At 36.9% G+C, this 5950-nt stretch overlaps 1 pseudogene across 1 annotated transcript; it reads left to right on the forward strand.

The window, feature by feature from the left end:
* Nucleotides 1-4309: 4309 nt before the first annotated feature.
* LOC306662038 (mediator of RNA polymerase II transcription subunit 28-like) lies at nt 4310-5056 on the forward strand (annotated as a pseudogene). Its single transcript has one exon. The product of its transcript is annotated as a mediator of RNA polymerase II transcription subunit 28-like (transcript).
* The last annotated feature ends 894 nt before the right edge of the window (nt 5057-5950 follow it).

Below are 5950 nucleotides of genomic sequence, written 5' to 3' on the forward strand. Positions count from 1 at the left end.
TCTTTACCTATGAGGTACATAGCATCAGATCCATTCAGATCAATAGGTAGACCCACAAACAACATGAAAAAGCATGGGAACAAATCATCCCAAATAACCCAGACCATCTCAACAGTAGATTCCATTGACACCACTGTGGAGGAAATGTCAGAGATAGAATTCAGAAAGTTCATAGTTATATGGATGTACGAGTTAAATGATAATTCAAGAAATGAAATCAGAGGGAAAAAATACAAGAAGTGAAAGATCATTTCTACAAGGAGATAGAGATCATGAAGAAGAATCAGTCAGAAATCTTTGAAATGAAGGAATTAATAAACCAAATTAAAAATTCAATCAAAAGCATCACCAATAGACTAGACCACATGGAAGACAGATTTCAGGCGATGAAGACAAAATATATATTCTAGAAAACAAAGTTGACTATAAGGAAAAGAAGTTAAGAGATCATAAACAGAGACTTATGGGATAACATGAAAAGACCAAACCTAGGATTTACTGGGATAGATGAAGTCTCAGAGATACAAACCAAAGGAATGCACGCTCTTTTCAATGAATCAATATCAGGAAATTTCCCAAACCTTAAGAATTAAATAGAAAATCAAATACAGGAGGCTTACAGGACCCCAAATACACAAAATTACAACAGACCCACACCAAGCCACATTATTATGAAAATGCCTAACATACAAAATATAGAATTTTAAAGTCAACCAAAGAAGAGTGACAGGTAACATTTATAGGGAAACCAATCTGGATTGCAGCTGATTTCTCAACCCAGATCCTCAAGGTTAGCAATCTTTAAATAATAGATACCAAGCTCTGAAAGAAAATGAATGCCACCCAAGAATTCTAGCAAAATTAAGCTTCAGACTTGAAAATGAAATAAAAACTTTCCATGTTAAAAAAAAGTTAAAAAAAATTACAACTAGAAAGCTTGTACTACAAAACATACTCAATACGGTATTTCATGAAAAATAAAAAATAGTTGTGAGAACCAGCAAAGAAAGGAACCACACTAGAATAATAATCAATCAAAGAAGAAACTAATTTAAATTAAAAATAATAAATAGATCAAAATGACAGGGAATAAAAATCATATTTCAATAATATTATCTGAATGTAAATGGAGTAAATCATGAATCAAAAGACATAGACTGGCAGATTGGTTTAAAAAACAAGACCCAACAATATACTGTCTCTGAGAGACTCACCTCAGAAGCAAAGACATCCACAGACTGAAAGTAAAAGGTAAAAACCATATCATTCACATGGGTCTCATAAAAGAGCAGGGGCCTCTATGCTTTTATCAGATAAAGTAGACTTCAAGTCAAAGTTTATCAGAAGGGGACCAATAAGGTCATTTCATACTGCTTAATATATATCAATATATATCAATATATATCAAATATATATATCAATATATATCAAAATATATATCAACAATACATAACAATCATAAATGTTTATGCCCCAAATAGTGGTGCATCCACATACATCAAACAAACCCTTCTCAATTTCGAGAATCAAATAGACCATGGCACAACAATATTGGTTGACTAACATGCCTCTCTCATCCCTAGATAGATCCTACAAACAAAAACTAAATAAAGAAGCTATAGAACTAATGAGTGCAATTAATAATTTAGACTTAAAACACCTATATAGAATATTTCATCCATCAATGTCTGAATATACTTTATTCTCAATAGCACATGAATCCTTCTCTAAAGTAGGACATATCTTAGGCTAAAAATCAACTTCTAGCAAATACAAAATCATAGCGATAATTCCTTGTATTCTATAAGATCAAAGTAGAATCAAATTAGAAATCAATGATAAAACAAAAAGTAGAAGCAACTCTAACCCATGAAGACTAAATAATGCATTTTTGCACCACAAATTCATAGTAGAAGAAATCAGGGATGAAATAAAAAATACTTAGAGTTAAATGAGAATTATGACACAATTTATCAAAATCTCTGGGACACTATGAAGGCAGTTCTAAGAGGGAAACTCATTGCACTGAGTACATTCTTGAAAAGAATAGAAAGTCACCAAATAAATAACCTAACATTACATCTAACAGCCTTAAAAAAAGAGAGAACAAATCAACACTAAAAGCAGTAGAAGACAGTAAATAATTAAAATCAGAGCTGATATCAATCAAATTAAAATGAACAAAAAATTCAAAAAAGAGACAAAACAAAAAGTTGGGGAACTATGAACAAAAGCTCAGTGATGGAAGAGGAAAAATGTGAGATATTAGTAGTAATTTATCTTTTGTTGTTCCCACAACAAACAAAACACAATATTGTAATAGGGCTTAAACTCCTCTGGAGTAAATCCTGTGGCCATCACTATCCCTGCTCTATGTTGGCTTAATGGTTTCACCATCATACAGTGGCAAGAGGAATGTCAAAATGAGGATAAAACTCAGACCAAGATAATCTGATGCAGTTTTTCAACTTAGACAAGAGATACCATGTTCAGTAAGAGTGATTAGAAAGAAAACCTTATTGAAATTTGTGAGGCAAATGGGGAGGAGAGTCAGGTATCTCACATTAAGGGAAATATCATTTATCCAGAAAGATTCAGACCTTAGAGTCTTATTTAATTGGTGTTATTATTGTTGAAAATCATAATTATAAAGACTATAACCTTGATGTCATTCTGGCACAACTAACTTATGGCTTTTAGAGTAGGTTACTCTAAGAGTGTTGCTTTAAATCCAGTATATCAATATGGCCCTCCGCCAATAGGCAGACCTAAGCTCTTTCCTCTCATGGGAGTCTCTGAGAGTTTCCAAACTCTGGGTCATTAATAGCCTATGCATGTTTTGCTCTGGTCTGTCCTGGTCACTCCACTAATGTTGAAAAACACCTCCAGTTCCTGTTCTGCCTCCTGCTGCTTACAATATCCCAAAGATTTCATCTGCAAAATAACCCCAGCTTGCCTTCCTGGAAGCAACTTTTCTCCCTCTCTCAATCTCCTTTTGGAAAATGGTAGAAATATGCTATTATAGATGTAAACTTTCAGGGCAGAGATTTGCTCATACACTTTGGTGTATTATGTATGATGAGAGGGCCTTGCTTAAAATGTAAAATCCTTGGCAGTGTCTCCAAATGTTCTGATTCCTTTGGTCTAAGACCCAGTACCAGAATGTTCATAGACCATCTTGATCTGAAATGTGGAGTTTTGGGCAAAACTTGAAGTTATTAAGTTGCTTTTTTACTCCTGGTTTTTCCTTTTTGGTTCTTCATTTTCAGTTAATCAATAGCCTCTTTCAGTCTTCTTACAGAGGAATACAGCAGGGTAGAAAGCAGGCAAAAAAAAAAAAAAAAAAAAAAAAAACTTTTCTCATTTTATTTTCTCATTTTGTTTCCAAAAGTCTTATTTTCTACACTAGAGGGATTTGAGATGATCATTGTGTTAGCTTTCTGTTGCTGTGACCAAAATACTTGATACAAACAACTTCAAGGAGGAAAGATGTATTTGGGCTCAGAGTTTCAGAGGTCCAGTCCATGGACTACTGACTCCGAGGCAGACACAACATGGTGGAGAGGCATGGCAGAGGAAAGCTATACAGTTCACAGAAGCTAGGGAGAAGAAAGATGGGGTGAGGAAGGGACTGTTGAAAAGACAAACCCCGTTCCACAGCACTCCCCCCATGATCTTTTTCTTCTCTCTAGTTCCTACCTCCCAGTAGTCTATTTAACCATCAGTAGGTTAATCCACTGATTTGTTCGGAGCTCTTGTAATCCAATTATTGCCCAAAAGTCCCAACATTGTGATTGGAGCCCATGCTTTTTACATGAGACGTTGGGGGCATTCCAGATCTAAACCATAGTAATCATAATTTGGGGCATCTAGACTAATGAACACATAGGTAATTGTGCCAAAAAACAAGTCCATTGATGCTGACAGACATCAGTTGAAAATCATGGGATCTAAAGGGCCCAGGTGTGTTCAGATGACCCAGGTGTCCACACAAGCCTAAGAGGATATTAGCTATATACTAGATATTCCGCTACCCTGATGTCGAGGAACATCACAAAACCCCAGTGTTTGGTACACAACATGAAGATGAGAAAAACCTCTTGTAACAACCCTGTTAGGGCAGTGAAATGAATTTCATTTTATAGATGAGAAAAGCAAGGCACAATGACGTTAAATGATTTGTTTTAAGGTCACACTTCTAGCAAGTAGCCATGCTCTAACACTGGACATGTAGGACCTCTCTTAATCTTCTTGGGATTCTATAATAAACTACCATAAACAAAGTGGTTTAAAGAGATGACATTTAAACATGGCGGCTCCGCTGGGCATTATGTTCTCCCGACAGCCTCTGGGGCTGCCGCCACCCGCTCTGGGACTCCCAGGCCCGGCTTCCCTTCTCCGTGCAGCACCTGGTGCACAGAGAACTTCTAGCAGCACGTTGGTGGACTGAGCTGGAGTCGTCATTCGAGCCTTGCTTTGCTTCCCTCATGAGTCAGGATTATGTCAATGGCAACGATCAGGAAGAAGTTCGAACTGGTGTTGATCAGTGTATCCAGAAGTTTCTAGGCATTGCAAGACAGACACAATGCTTCTTTCTACAGAAAAGATTGCAGTTATCTGTCCAGAAACCAGAGCAAGTTATCAAAGAGGACGTCTCAGAACTAAGGAATGAATTGCAGCGGAAAGATGCGCTGATGCAGAAGCATTTGACAAAGCTAAGGCATTGGCAGCAGGTGCTGGAGGACATCAATGTGCAGCACTAAAGCCAGCTGAAGTCCCTCAGGGCTCCTTGCCCTGCCTGGAGCAGGCTTCTGCCAATATCCCTGTGCCTCTGAAGCAGACCTGAGAGGGGTCTGGCTTACAAGGTAGCCTCTTGAAGACAGTTTCACCAAACCTCTCTGTGTGGACGTGACATTTTAGAAGAATTATTTGCCAGGGAATGAGTTGGTGTTAATTTTGTTTCCACCTAAAAATTTCCCCGATTTTTGAAAGCTGTTAATTACTTGATTAGTTTATAAAATGTTTATGGCTTGGTGAACCAAGTGAGGTTGGTTTTGTTTGTAGCAAAGTTTAGACTTAGTTTGATGACACAGATTCTTTCTTTCTTTCTTTTTTTTTTTTTTTTTTTTTTTTTTTTTGCTTGTTTTTAAAATTTTTACATGACTTTTATATAGTTTTTTCCAGTTGTTAGTTTGTTATTATCTGAGGGGGAAAATTATAATACTCCAGATCAGGGGAGAAAGAGTTTGGTTTTAGGTCCTTTACAATTACTACCCATTCAGAGTAGTAGAGAAAAATATGTAAATTTGCTGTCTCAAGACTTTGAACTACCTCAAGAAGAGGAATCTAATACAATGTTTGTAATGTTTCCATAGTAGTGTAGATATTTTGTAAATTTTTTTTGTAAATGGATCAGAAAAAGGGTTAAAATATACTGTTAGTGTAGTAATATCACAGTAGATCCTTAAGTTGGTGCTGCCTTTTGTTTAGGTGAGTTTGTGTTGTGTGGTGTTGCCTGTTTGATGGGGAACTATATTAGGAGCATGATATGCTAGATGCCTTGCAGTAATGAACCAGTGTGAGTAACAAAGCAGACCCTGTCTCTAGCACAACGGCTGGGACATAGGTGAAGTACAAGGGGTCAAAGCTTGGTCTGATTCTTTTTCTTTTGAATTTTGTGTTGTTTGCTTGTGCTTTTGTTTTACTTTCTGGAGAAAAGGCAGTTTACATGAAGGAAGATTCTTGCTCATGAATTTGATTCCCAGGGAATAGGGCCTTGGGGTGGAGGGTTACCTGCAGAGAGATCCTGAGCTTCTTCACCTCTATAGAGAGCTTGTGGCTCCTCTAGGGAAGATATTTTGCCCTCTTGTTGGAGGAGGTTTTCTGTTCTCTGTTGTATGCTTCTCTTAGATCACATCCCTTCTGCCAGTACTGCACTCCACTGTCTTCT

This window comes from Sciurus vulgaris (genome assembly GCF_902686455.1).
Source record: "Sciurus vulgaris genome assembly, chromosome: 5".
Lineage (NCBI taxonomy): Eukaryota > Metazoa > Chordata > Mammalia > Rodentia > Sciuridae > Sciurus > Sciurus vulgaris.